The sequence below is a fragment of the Onychostoma macrolepis genome, chromosome 18 (genome assembly GCF_012432095.1).
Source record: "Onychostoma macrolepis isolate SWU-2019 chromosome 18, ASM1243209v1, whole genome shotgun sequence".
NCBI lineage: Eukaryota > Metazoa > Chordata > Actinopteri > Cypriniformes > Cyprinidae > Onychostoma > Onychostoma macrolepis.
This window is the reverse complement of record NC_081172.1, coordinates 30,587,906-30,604,779: the sequence shown is the minus strand read 5'-3', so window position 1 is coordinate 30,604,779 and position 16,874 is coordinate 30,587,906. Positions and strand designations below refer to the sequence as shown.

The window sequence follows — 16,874 nt, the reverse complement described above, 5'->3', positions numbered from 1 at the left end:
CTGGTTACCGTTCTAGACTTCTGCCTGCACTCAAAGGCATCAAATTAATTCGAACAACAGCATCCTCATTGCTGTGAAGAACTAACATGGTTAACGTGCTTTTAAAGTCAATGTGAATCAAAATGAACTGCATTTAACACCATGTTAACTGCATTGAAAATGAACTGCATGATAACACCATGTTGAGCAACTATAGATCAAATATCAAATCGTCCTTCCATAAGTAAGATTATTGAAAAGGTAGTTTTTAAATCAGCTGAACAACTACTTAAACTCAAATGGATACCTGGACTGTTTTCAATTTGGTTTCCGAGTGCATCACAGCACAGAGACAACACTAATTAAGATAATAAATGATATTCGCTTTAATTCTGATTCTGGCAAAATATCAGTGCTGGTACTACTAGATCGTAGTGCTGCGTTTGACACTGTCGATCATAACATACTTCCAGAGAGACTGGAAAACTGGGTCGGACTTTCTGGGATGCTACTCAAATGGTTCAGGTCATACTTAGAAGGGAGAGGTTATTATGTGAGTATAGGAGAGCATAAGTCTAAGTGGATGTCCATGACATGCGGAGTCCCACAAGGCTCAAATCTTGCACCACTCTTGTTTAGCCTGTATTTGCTCCCACTAAGTCAAATAATGAGAACGAACCAAATTGCCTATCGCAGCTATGCTGATGATACCCAGACTTACCTAGCCTTATCTCCAAATGACTACAGCCCCATTGACTCCCTCTGCCAATGCATTGATGAAATTAACAGTTGGATGTGCCAGAACTTTCTTCAGTTAAACAAGGAGAAAACTGAAGTCATTGCATTTGGAAACAAAGCAGTAACTAAATCAGCATACTATCATCTCAAAAGTATTGCAAGCATTAGATGTTTTGTGTCCAGTCAAGACTTGGAGAAACTTGTTCATGCCTTTATCACCAGCAGGGTGGATTATTGTAATGGTCTCCTCACCGGCCTTCCAAAGAAGACCATTAGACAGTTGCAGCTCATCCAGAACGCTGCTGCCAGGATTCTGACTAGAACCAGAAAATCTGAGCATATCACATCAGTCCTCAGGTCCCTACACTGGCTTCCAGTTACATTTAGGATTGATTTTAAAGTACTTTCTCTCGTTTATAAATCACTCAATGGCCTGGGACCTAAATACATTGCAGATATGCTCACTGAATATAAACCTAACAGACCACTCAGATCATTAGGATCGAGTCAGTTAGAAATACCACCAGCTTCCAGAAGAGATCAGATGTGCTAAAACATTAGTCACATTTAAATCCGTTTAATTGTGCATTTGTTGAATGAGCACTGTGCTATGTCCGAACTAATTGCACTGTATTTTATCTATAATCATTTTGTATTCTTAACCGTTTTAAATTCATTTTAAATATTTTTTATATAATTTCCATGTTTTTATTGTTGTGATTATTTTTTTAATGACTATTTCACTTCCTTTTATGTAAAGCACTTTGAATTACCACTGTGTATGAAATGTGCTACATAAATAAACTTGCCTTGCCTTGCATTTAATGTAATCTTAATGCATTTTCCTTTCTGCCCAACTCTTCTGAAGTATGTCACATTACCTACATAAAATGGATTATGAATGTGATTCATGTTACCTTGCTCAACAAAGTGGTGCTACATTTTTATTTATTTTTATTTTTGGCTGAGCCGTTCATGGGTCTGCTAAGAAAACTTTGCTCTATTTCCACATTCTGCAATCTTTGCCTGTCGTCTGATTGATATTTCATACTTTTTTAGTGAATAAAAGGCCTTTTAGTGTAATTTACTGATTTTTATATAAAGTAAGCATAAGAATAACTTTAGGATAACATAAATGATTATCTAAACTTTTTTTTTTTCAGAAAAAAAGTGATCAAATGTATGCCATCAAATATGATTCACCAGGCTTTAGAGGAGTGTTTATTTGTTTGTCTCTCAATCTTCTTTATATTGCATCACATTACATGTTTTGCCCCCACAATAAAAATTGTATTGGTTTACAAGCCGTCAGATTTTGATCTTTTCATCTCTACCAAACTGCATATTTTTGCTCATTTTGTACCTTCAAATAAAATTGAGGTGATTTTTTCCTCCTCAAGTATGACCTCTGCATTTTTACTATATCATATGAGCCATAAATAAATATTACTATTTGACTATTATTTGACATGTCAGGCTTTGTAGGGTTAACTCAAATGCCTTTTTCCCTACCCTCCCTTCAGTGCCATCGCCACTCAATTTCTCTTATTCTCTTGCATTTTGTTCTATTTTTAACCACTTCTCACTATTGATTCAGAAGGATATTCATGCGGCATAGAGAACAGCATATAACCCCTCATGTCCAGAAGGCAGACATTTTGATTTATCAATCGACATTATCGCATGAACGCATTAGTGTCAAGATTCATGGGGTTTCCAAAGCCTCTATTATTTTTCTTTCTCTTTTTCCTTTTTAAACTTGTTTCTGCTTATCACAGGTGCTCTAGGAAGTCGTTCATGGATTGAGCAAAAAATTGTTACCTTCCCGTCAATCGATTGGTAGAAAGACCTCATCATGAGGAGTCCCATGTGTACACGTGTGTTTTAGAAGGAAGGACACAGTTAAATGAGAAGCGTTGTGGTTTGCCCTTTATAGGTTCCTGTCCTCAATGACAGCAGGGTTTCAGGTCTGACCTGATTCCCCTGTGTACTTAAAACATCAGCTCGTGGCAAATACCTGTCATTTCAAGGGTGCCGCATTTCAAAATATCCACATTAACACTCCTGAGACCCTCACACACACACACACACACACTCACACTACTCCATTACTCCATCAATCTGAAGGGTCAGCCCCGATTCACTCTCAGAATTGGTATTGTTCCCTTTGACACACGAGTGTGTGAGGAAACGTTTTCATCGCCTCATTTTTCTGATCTCAAACATGCAGCCGCCACTCTCTCTGTCTCTTGCTGCGTGCAATACGTGCTGCTGCAGGGGGCAGAGCATTGAAAATGATGATGATGGATCCTCCTAATCGCTCTTGAGTCCTGCCTACCAGAGCAGCTCATGTGTCGATCTGATGGGGACCAAAACAGGTACCGCCGAGTCAAGGCTGTGTGCGGTTATATGTGGACGTGATATATCGAGAGAGAGAGTCATTAAACCTCATCCAGCATCTTGGCCTGAGACTCCTCTGAGAAACTGTACAAACACACACAAACACATACTGTTGTTCTGATAATGTGATCTAAAAAATGAATTAGTGTACAAAGAAAATGACAGTTGTCTGTCTATGCGTGCGTTTGTGTATTAAAATATCTTCTGTATAAGACTATGTAACCTTTCTGATTAGCCGAATAAAAAAATCAAATTAAAAAAAAAAAATCATTTGGATTTTTAATATCTCTGTGCTCTGTGATGCACTGAAAGAAAATATTTGGTTTAGGGTTTACGTTTAAACAATTTTCATTTAGAAACTGAAGTGAAAATTTTGTTTTGTATTTTGTTTTCATTTGTTTCCTTGCCAGCTTTCCTGTAGCTCAAATAGTAGAGCATGGCGCTAGCAACGCCAAGATCATGGGTTCGATTCCCAGGGAAAGCAAGAGCTGGTAAAATGTAAAAAACTGTAACTTGAATGCAATGTAAGTCGCTTTGGATAAAAGCGTCTGCTAAATGCATAAATGTAAATGTTTCAGTCACTGGAACCATTATTTCAACCAAACAGCATATTACACAAAATATTTAAACACCTAAATTTAAATATTTAACACAATAATATTTAAATATTTAAAACATAAATATATGAATAGTAATACATAGCAGTATTCGTCCTTTTAGTTTATCTAAATATGTTACTTTGTGTAAGACATATTTAAGACATCATGTTACTTTGTGTATAACATTTTAATATATAAAAACGTTACAGAACAGATTTTAAGTGATGTTACAAAACAAATCACTGAATCAGAATTTAGAATTAATTCATATAACCTAAATAAATACATACTCATACTCTAGTCTAAAACTAGTCTAATGAATCCCAAAGAATCTCAATGGCCAGAGTAAAAGGTCATTATAATCATTACAATATTAATAATGCTACTTAATATTATATTGTCACCAAAATTATTGTGAATATACCATAAGTATATCTTTAGTTCCGTTCTATGTGTGTTTGTAAATTTTAATTGCAGGCCAACATGATCTCACAGAATTCCGTGTAATGTTCACGGACTTAATTAACCTCCGAATCTGTGGTGGCATCACGGAATCGCCGAAAATTCCGTGATGGGCTCACAGAAAAAATTCCGTGATGGGCTCACAGAAGTGATACCAATGTAAGTCAGCGACAGGCATCAGCCGTGCTCCACGCACGGAAACCCTTAGCATCAATATGCCGACGCGATACTGGGGAATTTATCGTCATCATTATTGTTCAGAACTGGGTAGGTTTAGGGTAGGGGTGGGGTCAGGTACTCCAGTGAAAGTATAACTGCATCGGAGTCACTCTTTTTACGTGGTCCGATGCAGCGCTGGTGTTGAACCAGTGAATCCGTGCATGGACCACGGCTGATGTCTTCTGTGAGCACATCACGGAATTTTCTGTGATTCCGTGATGCCATCACAGATTCGGGCTTAATTAAGTCCGTGAACATTACACGGAATTCTGTGAGATCAGGTTGTTGCAGGCAGTGTGGTAACCTTGGGAGGTTACGTTCCCCACTCCAACCAGAAGTGTGAATCAGCAAGACCCAGTCACTGGAGAGAAGTGTGTGTGTGTGTGTGTGTGTGTGTGTGTGCACGCACAGGTACCTGCTATGAAATTCCCTCCTCCTGTCTCAGATGGGATGGGTGGGCCAAGGTCAGTGCTTGTTTCTGAATGCTCAATGCCCTTCCCCTCCACACCGTCCAGAAGAGAAACACTGCTGGGAATGGAGACTGAAAGTGAGCAAACCAATGAAAAGATAAACAGAAATCAGACATATTTAAATCTATTTTCTCCCAGCTCCTTTATACAAAGTCCTTTTTAAATCCCTTTCTTTCTCATTTCACTCTCTTTCTCACTAACCGTATCATTTTCCATGTAAGCGGTAAAAGATGCTTGTGTGAGCTGATTGGCTGGAAATGCATCGTTAAAATCGCCATCTATCCGGGCCTTCACCGATTTTATTACATCTGCTCAGAATACTACCTCAAGCCAAGTAAAGCCTTCCTGGTTTTACCACACACATACACACACACACACACACACACACACACAATTCGTTTTCTCTCGCCCACTGTCTTAATACACAAAATTCACAGGTTGTCTGAATTGATCAGGATTCAATTGCAGTTGTGTTTAGTTCACCAGGGGAGTAACTTCAAAAGACATGAATCAATACCAGAAAGCTTTGCCAAGATTTGGGAACCTGTGAATTTCCCAGGCTGCCGCTGATCTGCACACACGTATGATATGTCAGACATTTTTTGAAACTATTTTAAAAATAAATAATGCACACACACACGTTCTCCCTTCCAAATGTAAGAGACTGTTTCAGTCATGTGTAACAAAGTGCTGAATGGCACCTGACACTGGCTTATCGAGGAACGGTAATCTTTTTTTTTATGGGGAGGCATATGTCACTTCATTCGATAATCCACAATGCACTTAAAGGATGAAGGTCATGATACAAGCAGGAGGATCGCTGCTTTAATCCACCTGCTGTCACTCATCTTTCTACCCGAAAAATTTCACTGATTTAAAAATGTAAGGACAAAAATGGCCATCATAGTATATGTTTCATATCAATGTTTAGTACTCTGTTTAAATACTACTGCTGTAAGCCTAGTAAGCCTGCTGATTACCATGTGAACTAACATGCATTATTCATACAAAAAGCTTTTTAAACTGTATGCAAAATTGTCATATGACCTCATCGCAATGCATATTTAATTATTCAAATGGCCTCTAGTTACCATGCTGGACACAAATATGGTTATTTGGCATTTTATGGCATTTTTGTGTTAAATGTGTTAACTTTTGGCAGTCCAATGAAATGACTCAAGACAAAGATGTTTAAAACTGTGGCTGATATTGACTCTAGCTCATCTGTTACACTAAATATAATAGACTACTGCTACTGCTACTACAACTATTATATTATTGTTATTGTTGTTTTTAGTACTAAATAAAATTTAAAATACTAAATTAAAACTAGTATTATAATATTTTACTGTAAAAAAAACAAAAACAAAAACAGTTGTTTTTTACATTACAAAAAATTTGAATGACAATACCAGTATTTATGGCTGTTTTAGTTTTTAGTAATTTACAAATTTTAAATTAAAATAAAAACCTCTTGTTTTGACAGAAAACCACAGGGAGCCAATAAAGCTTCACTGTACAGCTTGCATGTTATATTCTGTACTAATATTAGTACGCTGTTTGAAACTTATCCTAGATACTGTAAATACATGCATTATCATCTCTGCTGTGTTATGAGGTTTAATAAGGTGATTTTGTGAGCCTAGACTGGGATTTGCATACTACAGTTGCATTGCATGGGAAAGCTGCCCACCTAAATACTGTGGAGTCCAGTTGAAAGACCTATTATGTGCGTGTGTGTGTTTCTTTGAGTGGGGGGTTGCTTGCTGTATACAGTTTCAATCACAAAAACAGCGAGAACAAAGAGTGTGTACTAGTGTGTGTGTGTGCGATCAGTTAAGTGGGAGATGTCAGTCAGTCATAATCAACGGTGCTGGTGCACCTGCTGCCTCACGCTGAGCCATTCACAACACACAACAAATACAGAGTAAAGGAATTATGCGGCCTTCTCTCATAAACGCAGATCGTCTCTGTGGCCGGCTGTGGCTGGTGTGCTGGAACTGTTTCATTACAGGACAAAAGCTGAGCGCTTCAAAAAAGAGCTAAGCCATTTCTTCCTTCCTGTTTGTATATGTATGTGCTTTATTCCCCCTCCGTTCACCTAAATATCACATATTATAGTCACAGCGATCTGTTCTTGTCAGTCTCTGGGGGTTCTTCGGAGAACATGGGTTTTCTTGGGTTTGGAGGAGACCTTTGATGTTGCTCTGTGTTTTTCTCTTCCCTTTTTCTTCCCTCCATCTCAGCTGTGGCGCTGACAAAACAAACTTAAAATGCTGAACTCCGGCTGACATTTATCTACAGTCAGAATGAAATGCACGAAAGACATAAAAATTAAAGACTAAAAAATCTAAATGTTGCTATATTTACTCCGGTGCCCAATAGAAAAGAAAAAATCTCATATGTTTCTCCTAGACGTCAAAACGAGCTGATGGAGACTTTTATTTTTTGTTTCCTCGCTGCAATTCATGTTTTGTTGTACTTTACAGTAAAATACTGTAATACACTGTCCTTAAAACAGTGTTCACTTAAAGCAAGTGATTTTGTGGTGAAGTATCTTAAATTGTTAGATATCTTACATGATATTGTGATTAAATGGAGAATTTAGTTTTTACCTCCTCTGTCAGATATCTTTATACAAACTCAAACACATCTCATGAAATGCACTTTGTGTATATTTTACTGTAAAAAAAGAAAGATTTTTCGAAATTGTAAAGTGTAATTTTTTCCCCCCTCCTTTATAGATCTTTTATTGAGTTGTTGATACAAAATGTAGGTTTTTGTCTAATGTCTAATGTTAACATTTATTGTATTGTTATATGCAACTGAACCTTAAATCTGAATCTGCTTATATAACGTGAGGCTGATATGGCAAAAACTTAAATACTAACACTGTCACTTTTTATTAATTCTAGGAAATTTTAGGAGCAAACTCTGAGCGCGACGGTTCTGAAACATAACAGAGATCTCGTATTAATTATCCTGAGCTATTAAAGAGCAACGTCTGAGCAATAAAATGTATCAAGCACTGGCTGCCTAATTTGACTCTCCGATTAAACCACTTCCTTATTTGCAGGAAAATATACTGTGTGTGAGAGTAGTGTGTAATTACATCTTTAAAAGTAACATCATTAACTAGAGCAAATAGTTAAATAAATTACAGAGGCCGGGTGGAGACGTGAATAAAGACTTGATTGCGCTCTGGTTCCTGGCTTTTTGTGTTGCAGCGAGCCGTTTGTAATAATGGTGTGATAACGAAATGTCCCTCGGTGGGAAGCGATCGTATCGCTCGTTTCTCAGGGCAGTTGCCAGTCCAGAACGTTTCTTCGGTCAGATAGTTCAGTCTTTGCAGTTGGGCGCCCATGCAGATACACGGACCTCGGTGCTTCACGCGCTAATGAAAAGCTATTTAGCAGTTCTTAATGATAGCGCCTCCGAGAGCTCTCCGTCTCCCTGTCTGCCTCTTTGTGCGATTAGCAGGAATGCTAATTTGTCTCTTAACAGTCTGAATGACCCCTTTTCCTTGCGCACTCTGACTCATTCATATTCTCTCAGATCTCTCCGTCTTACAAATGGTCACAGGTACATTAATCAGGAGTAGCTGCAAGTTTGAGCTCCTCAAGTGCTCAATTAGCTTCATGGAGAGATGCCCCGGGGGATTCATTCACAACGGTGCAATTTAGCTCTAAATGAATTAGTGCAGAACACTGGAACATTTTGTTTAGCGTTGTTTGTTCACTCATTTCATAATTCCTAAAAACCACCGCACATGAGTTAAAACAGCAAGGTTTTCAGTGTGCAGGAGAAATCCCTGTAGTCATTTTAACAGCTTTAATATTTCCATTTATTGAACCAGGAGCAAAATGCGCTACTTTTGAAAACAAACTCTTTTTACTGTGTTTGCAAACAGGCATTTCAAAACAGTAGGCTAGAACTGCCATTTGGATGGACCTCCAAAATTGAGTTGGCTTCAATGGAAATTTACATTGGCTTCTTATTTAAATGTCAAAGTATACAAAAATGTTCACATGGCATGGACAGAAAAGGTTTGGCTTGATCTGTAAATAAATGCCTACTTTTCATTGTAGAATATACATTTTCACTCTCTTAAATAGCACGATATGATTTCATGAATCAGTTTTTGGTCAAAAAATATCAGAACATCTGTAAAACTGTTGGTCAAAATTGTAATCAAACTGGGAATGTTTTCAGTTCTGTTTAATTTTAACCCATTGGTAAATCTTGTTGTAAGCGTTGACATCTGTAAATTTTGGTTATATTTATGCATTAAACAAGAAACTATTTTTTTAATTAAAAATCTCAGAAAACAAAGAATACGTTATCTCATTAGTAATTATTAAGTAAATCTATCTTGTTTTAAGGAAGTTTAGGTGATTCTTGTCCTAAATGAAATGAAATTAAATTTAAATATATTTGTACTTAACAAATATTTATTTATTTATTTTATTTATTTATTTTAAATTTTTACACTGTATGTGAGTGGAATCTGTATTTATATGCATTTATCTGCAGACTTTGGCTACTTTTGGCACTAATATTTCTTTAAAGACAGAGATTTTAGCAGATTTTCTTTAAAGTATCCCAAATCATGTTATATTTTTTGCAGCAGAACCCTGTCCAACACGAAGTAAACAGCCTATTATGTTCCACCACATAGACTGTCCTTTGCTTCTGTGAGAAGTGTGGTAGGTCACCTCTCTCCTCACACTCGCTTAATGGAGTGTAATCCAGCCTAAACAAGTATGTCTGTACACCTCTACTTCAGCGACTTCCGAATCAATCTGATTGTATTTGCCTCGGACCAATCTACAGGAGTTTGAGAGTGGGGTTGGGTCGGGGGGTTCAGCAGAGCACACAACATCAGCTGCAACTTCACCGGAGGATTATTACTGAAATGAATGATAACAAAATGATACAGTGAGCTGTGATGAAAAGATTAGCATAAGACAACACGGAGAGACACCAAAGAACAAATTAATTATGTCTCTGTCTCTCTTCGTTCAGACAGGGAGAGCGTGTTGAGAGAAATTTGTTCACAAGTGTGCAGGATTAGTTTCAATTTGGCGAATTCACATACGTTTGGTGGTATATAAGATGTTATGTCTACCGTCGAGATGATGCTCATGATCATGCATGTACTGTTTATGCCGTGGTAGATATATCTGTAGGCAGGTGGTAAAAATTGCATTGAATGTGATGCAGTAAGGCATTCACCTGTGAAGTGAAATGTGGAGTACAAAGTTTAGGTTTCTGTAGTAGTCTTATTGTATTACTGTGAAATTCAACAGATTTGCAGTCACACGTATGTTATCTGTTTAGCAATAGCTTTAGGTCTTTTTTATGTGCCATTTACAAAACTCAGCTTCATGTGCATTGGCATAAATGGTTATGTGTGGGAATTCCAACCTGGTCCCATGACGAAAACGTACCTCTTGGAACTTTTTCGCAAGACACGAAATACGTAACGTCATGTATGTTTCCTGACATATTCAATGTGAAATGTCCAATGGGTGTTTTTTTTTTCCTCGGATGGGATGAACGTACACATGGTACGTTTTATGTGACATTGGTTTTGTACGTGTCACCGCAGTTCTGACTTGAAATGTCCATTGAGAGGCGCTATAAATCTAATGTTCTGTGACGTTTTAAAATAACGTACCGTCTGCACTACACCTAAACCCACCCGATAGTATGAACAAAAGCAATTGTGATGAAAAACACAATCGCAAGCATGCTGTTTTAGCTTGTTTTTTGAGCTCTCATCTTTCAGGTCTTTCATCACGAGTCATGTTTCTGACAAGATTCGTATCTAAGGATTCCGCTTCCTAAGTCCAATTCTGTGCCGGCTGAGCAAGTGTGATATGTACTTATTGGTACGTATTTCGCGTCTTGCAAAAACGTTCCCAGAGGTACATTTTCACCAGGTAGGGAATTCTTTGCAGACTTCTCTTTTTTTTTTAATCAAATTATGAAATATGGATTGTATTTCGTTTAGCAATGAATTAATCTGATATAGTACGGACTCGTAGACCTTGACAAAACTATGAGTTTAGCCTGAACTGAGATATAAATAGATAAAACAAATCATCTTCAGTAAATTTACCCTCTTTCATGTCATCAGAAGAAAGCAGGCTGATCTGCTCTCTTGCAAGGTCAATTCGTGTTCAGACTTCAGGCAAATAATCACGACGCAGATGCCGTTCCTCATCATCATCACGACTAATGCGCTAATCATGAAAAAACTGGGAATGATTGTCATGGAATGATGGAAACTTCTGTCTCTGGATGCTTTCACTAGGAATTCCACTTCCAGCAAATCAACTGTTTGAACGATTGCTGTCTCTATGTAACAGGAAAGAGTAATGAACAGAAATTACATGGTAATATCTGCTGAAGCTATTCACCCCGCAAAGAATTTCTGAAGCTCATCACTGTCAGTGGAGAATGATTCAACGTTCACAAAATTGCTAAATGTGTAAATTGACAGTCATTTGTGTGTGAGAATGTCTGAGTAAAACGAGGTATGCTTGGCTTACTCTGTCGTTTTTATGGCATTTGTCCTCAGAGAGAGCATGTTTTCTTGGTTCATTGCTTCTCTGAATATGATTTTTTTTTTAATGTCTGGACCATTTAGAATAACAACAAGCCTTCCAATGAGGCCCTTTAGAACCATCATGTCTTATTGGTGGGAGTGAATCATTGGAATGCCCTGGCCCGCTCTCAGCCAATCAAATGACCCCGTGTTGGCTTGGAGTCCTAGTCTAGGGATCAGGTTTCAATGTGTGGTTTGGACACCAGATGTTTATAGTGTGAGGAGGAATGGCTGATGGGAGGGGACGAGTGTGCGCAGCCCACTCGCTCTCAGTCCCAGATGCGAGAAGATTTGGCTCGGCTCACTGTGTTTTCTCATTGGCACAGCAAGGCCTTCTCTCTGCCTGAGCAGTGCAATCTAGGAGATGCCAACTCTCTCTCTTGGTCCCTCTGTTTTCATCCTCCCATCTTCCAAATCAGGGTTTCTCCTTCAACAAATCAGGACTTAAAAGAAAAAAGCAATTAAACCCCCTCCTATTCAGACGTCCTCTTCCTCTTTTAAGACAGGCGCACCCATTGAAAGGCGACTCTTAATTGCCAAATTGTGAATACATATGCTGCTCTGAATGACTGCTGATTCAGGGCCCCTATTCAGGGACCCTTAGAAGTATCTTTTTATTTTAAATGCAGTAATGGCATGGCTGGCTTTCTCATCTGTGTGATTAAATTGGTTCAAGTCCCATCAAGTCCCGGTGCAGCAGCTGAATTAATCAGAAAGGAAGATTCACCGTCACAGACCTCTCAGCTCTAATAAAGCCCCTCAGACTGCCTGGATGTGATGAAGGAACTGAAGAAATGATTGTTAACAGTAGACACCTTAGATAACCCAAAATCTGATCTTTGTCAACTGGTTATCGAACCCCTACAGAGAGTCAAAGTTCATAGGAAGTACTTAAGCGTGCCTGATAAATGTGATAAACGGAAGCCGTTTATGTCACAGCATCTGATTTGAAGAGAAGGCAAAGTCTTATATTTATTGCCAAACACTCAAGGACTTACTTACACCATGATGCTTTCAACCCCCATTTGACTTCCAGCCTAAGACTCAAAGTGGTAAGAGCAGAGGGAAAAAAGATGGCCACCCATTGCTCTGTTAACCTTGTGGCCTCACTGATTCTGGCAGGGTTAAGCAGTGCAGTATTTACTATGAGAATGAGACCCTTGGGCCTCAGGCGAGGTGAGAGCAGGACTGAGGATGAAAGCTTGTCACTGATAATGGTCCACACGGTTAAGGGAGGGTCACTGCAACATGCTACGTTCACTAGCTTTTATTTGCAGCTCTCAGGGGAACATCTCTGTGTGACAGCTAATGAAAGAGTGAGAGAACGAGGAATGAGGAATGTTGGGGAGAGACAGATAACAAAAAAAATTAAGAGAAAAGGCCTATGCCGTTCATCAAAGAGAACATTATTAAGAGTGCATCTAGTTTTCTACCTCTCTACAAAAATGGAAAATGCAACTTAAGATGGTAGTTATGTTTTGCATCATGGTTACTCTATTCTAGCTGGTCCAAATGGTCATTATCTGGTTCAAGCTAGCCATTAGTCTATCCAAAATAATTTTCTGGTTCAACCTCGTAATTATCTGATCCGATCTGGTCATTAGGTAGTTCAATAGTTTGGCCATATTTTAATTGTACAGTATGACCATCTGGTAGCTGTTTTATTATTGCTTCAAGAAGGACAGCTTGGACCATGTAGAAACCAGCTTCCATATTTTAAAACACAACTACAAGCTTAAGCTGGATTTTCCAGAAGAGATCAAAGGAGTTCAGGGTTTTTTCACTCTTTCTTCTTTCTCTATGCTTGTAAATGTATGTACATTGTAATTTTATTACTTTTTGTAATTGGATTGACCATTATCTCCACAAGACCCAAGCCTGGTGAAGAGGAAAACCGAAGATTAATCTTATGGCTAATTTAATACTTCAAACTATATCACAGCCAGACATACCAAAACCATATGGGCCCCAGCACAAATAACCCTTACATTAGAGCTAGATGGTTTTTACTATGTAAAGTTAGGCTTGTGCCTTTTACCTGTTTGTGGGCTCTTGACTTACTGCTGATGCCAGAGCTCCAACTGTTCTGAGAGAACGAGAACAGAGAGAGATTGAAGAGAGAGAGGAAGATAGAAACTTGCCTCTTGCTGTGGCTCACCAGGCAGCAGCTAAAGAGATGGATGGCTGTGAATCCAAGGAAGGGCAGCTGGGAAACTCAGCCTCAGATGACTGATGCGAAGGTACATTATTTTCTCAACAGGACTGTAGGGGGAAATGTAGACTATGGTAGGTGAAACAACCCATGCAGCTTACAAAAAAGCATACAACATCCATGGCACTTTGATATATTTCATGATATTTTGATATATTCCAGTACCTTATACATTTTACACTGGTGGTGCAATAGCATGGTACTGGGGCAGTACCGTTAAAGGTACACCTAGATAAGGTACAAAAGGTGCATCTTCTGTAAGGTACCTGCTCAACAAACACCAAAGGATTTTCAAAGAAAGTTCAGTATTTGTTGGACACTGTGAGCTAGCCGTAAATCAGAAAGTGATGTGATTGCAGGATTGTGGAAAATTTTTCAAATATGTTGTCAGAAGATGTCAGATATGTTTATGAGTGTGTGGATGATTTCTTCCTTCTTTGCAAATGAGAATTAAGTTACGAAATGGTAGAATTTCCCTCATTGGATTGCCAAAGTATTACTGTCAGGCCGTATTATGTTGGCTGGAAAAACACACATTTCTGTCACATTTCTGGGCCCTTTTGACCTGCACAACTGCACATACTGTATATGCAACAGACCATGGCAGAGAGTAATTCATCCATCACAGGACAGCAGTCAATTTTAGGTTCCTCCACTCTTGCATCACTGACATGCACATACTGTGTATTATTTACGAAATAAATAATCCGATTTTGTTTGGCTATTTTGGTTGTGCTGATGTCCGCAGTGGCACTGCTCATGCCTTTCCCATGTCTGTGCAATCATGTCCTATCATTGCTGTAACAAGTGAAGCCACTTGTTTTACTGTGAGCTCAAATCAATAAGCCAGTTGTAATTCCCATAACTTGTTTAAAAATGTTGTGGCTTTTTAACTGCCTCCATTAAAGTATGTCAGTTCTAATGTGCATGCGTGGCAGCAGTTATTGTCATCCATTTATAATGAGCCCGCCGCTGTTCCCCAGAGTTGCAGTGTGGAGAGTGCACTCCTAAAGTGCAGTCATGCAGATCGTCCTATAGGACAGAGGAATCTGCTCCATGTCACAGTTAAGTCACATTTCTTGCTGAGATGGAGCAGCTGCTGTACTTGAATAAGGAATTCAGGCTGATGAGCTTTGTGCTGGCCTGCCTTCCGGACCAGGGAAAGTGAGTCTGTTCATCAGAATACATTGGTAGAATGGAAACACTTGCTGATTAAGCTAGTTAAGATATCTACTGGGGATTCCAAGAATCCCTGTTCTCAAGTCTCCAGATTTATCTGGTGGAAAGGCTTGCAAAACATAGGTGCTCTTTAACGAAACTTAGGCAATGAAGCTGGTGGATCTGTGTGGTATTTCTGGTGAAGCCAGTTAAACGGTGTAGTTTTGCTGATTAGGCAAGTTAAGTCTAGTGGCGACTCAAGGCATGTTCTCAAGTCTCCAGAAGGTTCATATGATGGAATGGCATGCTAACAAAACTTAGGTGGTGAAACTGGTGGATCAACATGGTGTCTCTGGTGAACCTGGTTTACCTGTGTAATGTTGCTGGTTATTCTAGTTAAGAAGTCTAGTGGGGACATCCCTGTTCTCAAGTCTCCAGAAGGTTTATCTGGTGGAACGGCATGGAAAACAGAGGTACTCACTGGTGAAGCTGGTGGATTAACATAGTGTTTGTGGTGAAGCCAGTTGACCGGTGTAGTCTTGCTAGTTAAGCTAATTAAAGGTGTCAGCGTCCTTTCATCCTTTTTTTTTTATGATTATTGAAGCTTTCAGTAATTACCATTTATTGTTTCTGAGCAGGACTTCTCAAATGGAAATTGTAATCCTTATCCCTCAAGTCTGTTTTAAGTGCAAAAATACTGCAGAGAAAAGGCAAAATCTAAAAAGTGTGGCTCCCCCACTTCCTCTTTCTGTCTCTCTCCCCACTCCTACATCTTACCTAGGTCAGTTTCTTTCTGTATGACGTGATTGATATGAGCATGGAAAATAACACATGACAAAAGTCCTGGCCGATTAGGCCTATCTCTCGCTGTCTCTCTCTTTCGTTCTCTCTCTTCCCTCCAGCCTTTTCTCTCCCATGAAAGGCAAGGGCTTCCCATCATGCCTGTATATGGTTGGAGTAGAGAGGAGCTGTTCGGCTGTGTGACAGGAGTGTGTGTGTGTCTGTGAGACTTAACAGGAAATGTGCGGCTCTCACAGCCACCACACCGTTCCTCTTGACAGGTTCAGGTCTGCTTTGTTTAATCCAGCAGCTCTTACTGGCAACGGGAATGTTTGTGTTAGCGCACATGAATGTGTTTTCAGTGTATTTGTGTCATGCTCTCTGAGTCGTTTAAACCGTTCTGCTGTTCAAGGACGTAGAGACTGTGTTTTTCACATGTAGATGTTGAATGTGTTGTGTTCAGGTGACCGTCTAGTCATTGTGCGTTTGGCTTCAGTATTGGTTTGTGTATAGTCTGGTACTGGAGATGTGGAGACTGGGCCATTTTAGACTCTCACCTCATTTCCATGTCTCTGTAAAGTTGATAATCCAGGACATTTTATTGTATAAACAATGTTTGTTCCAGGTTTTCTTACACGATTAAAGGCCTGCTGTGTTTAATACACCTTTTATGGGTACTGGAAAGGACATGTAGCTGTCACGGCCAAGTGACTTTCAAATTGTTTTGCAAAGGTGCAGGTCCCATGGAGACACTGCAAATTGATCATGCAGTCTTCAGGTATGATGCTCTTACTAGTTTAAACGGCACTGCCATGACCTCATGTAAAGAAGGCACATGTTTCTAAAATCTTGTGATTAAAAGATTATGTTTTTTATACCTTACATTGTGACAAAGCTACAGTTTTTGTTTAACCTGATTGCTAACACATGGGTTTTGAAATGCAACTGCAATGCAACTGCTATGTGTTTCTGGATTTAATACTAGAATTGTATGCATATAATTACATATTTTACTTGCTCCTTTGCCAATTTTGATTGATGAGCCATACTCATGAATCAAATTTTAGTTAATGTGAATTCTTAGTTAAATATTCTTCATTGCTTGACAGTTACAAACTGCTGATGATAATAATAATAATGATATTAATAATATCGATATATTTTTCTTTTGTTTTTATTGGAAAAGTTTTAATTATGATTTTGTATTAAAAATAGACTCTTGTACCTCAAACCGATTGCTAGTT

The 16,874-nt window shown here is 38.7% G+C and overlaps 1 protein-coding gene and 1 non-coding gene across 2 annotated transcripts in view; both read left to right on the top strand.

Moving 5' to 3' along the window:
- Window positions 1–16,874, top strand: part of clmpb (CXADR like membrane protein b) — a 97,417-nt gene that overhangs the window by 19,261 nt on the left and 61,282 nt on the right. The gene's annotated exons all lie outside the window — the stretch shown is intronic.
- On the top strand, window positions 3,527–3,601 carry trnaa-agc (transfer RNA alanine (anticodon AGC)). The gene has a single exon. It is a non-coding gene; the product is annotated as a tRNA-Ala (tRNA).